Source organism: Propithecus coquereli, unplaced genomic scaffold (assembly GCF_000956105.1).
Source record: "Propithecus coquereli isolate 6110/MARCELLA unplaced genomic scaffold, Pcoq_1.0 Scaffold1, whole genome shotgun sequence".
In the NCBI taxonomy this organism is placed as follows: Eukaryota; Metazoa; Chordata; class Mammalia; order Primates; family Indriidae; genus Propithecus; species Propithecus coquereli.
Genome location: NW_012133857.1, coordinates 19,592,625 through 19,593,638, shown reverse-complemented (window position 1 = coordinate 19,593,638; position 1,014 = coordinate 19,592,625). Strand labels below are relative to the sequence as shown.

General features: G+C 31.8%; 1 protein-coding gene across 1 annotated transcript in view; it reads left to right on the top strand.

Moving 5' to 3' along the window:
• DNAH12 (dynein, axonemal, heavy chain 12) overlaps positions 1-1,014 on the top strand; it is a 236,169-nt gene that overhangs the window by 113,587 nt on the left and 121,568 nt on the right. The window lies entirely within an intron of this gene.

Sequence of the window (1,014 nt, the reverse complement as noted above, 5' to 3'; positions counted from 1 at the left end):
ATTTATATTCTCTTATAGTTGAAAAACAAAGGTCGCTGGCTCCATTGGAATGAATTAATTAAAAGTACTAATTTAGGAGATAAAAATGTCAAGATTCAAGACATCATAGTCCCTACTATGGACACAATTAGATATACATTTCTCATGGATTTGAGCATTACCTATGCAAAGTAAGGAACTCTGCTATAAACATGAATTTTAAATGTAACAATGCCATTCTAATAGGATTATAGAAATTTTGAAGTAAACTTTAACGTCATCCATTTTCAGATAACTGAGACTTTGGGGTTCTAATTGACATGTCCAAAGTGACATCTATTGCTATTGACAAATCTGGAATCCAGGTTTCCTGTTGCCCACCCTGAAACCCTTGCCATCATACTTTGTTGCCTTGTAAGCCACCTTGTATTTCTATTTGTAGCAGCAGACTGAAAGTCAATGCGGTGCTGTTGTTAAAAAGGTATGCATTCTTCTTTAAGGTTCAGTGTAGTCCTGAGATATCAAACTAACCATGATCTTTATTCTCCCATTACACTTAGCATTTTTCATGTATGTTCTATGCCAGTTCTGGATCCCATAATTTAAGATGAATATTAAAAACTCAGACTTAAATCAGAAGAGTACATCAAAAAAGAGTACATGAAACTGATGAAAAGCTTAGACATGTACTGTATGCATATTCATACCAACTTTCTTAATAACATTTTATAGTTATTTTTCTTTTAAAGTAGGCATAATTTATCACTAATATTATTTAAACTAGACAAGTTTATGTTTTGTTTTCTTGATAAAGAACCTATTAGTGCATTTTGTGACCAATTTATCTTGTTTTTTAGCTATTAGGGAAAATTATTTTATCCCTGTTTTGTATCTATAGTTGCATTTTTGCACTGAGAGGCTAATATTAAAAATTTTCTTAGGCAAGGAAGGCAATTGCCAATTCTGGGAAACTTCTAGTATGTGAGTTCTTTTGTGCCAAGAACCACTTGTCAGAATAATATTTTTATTGTTCAA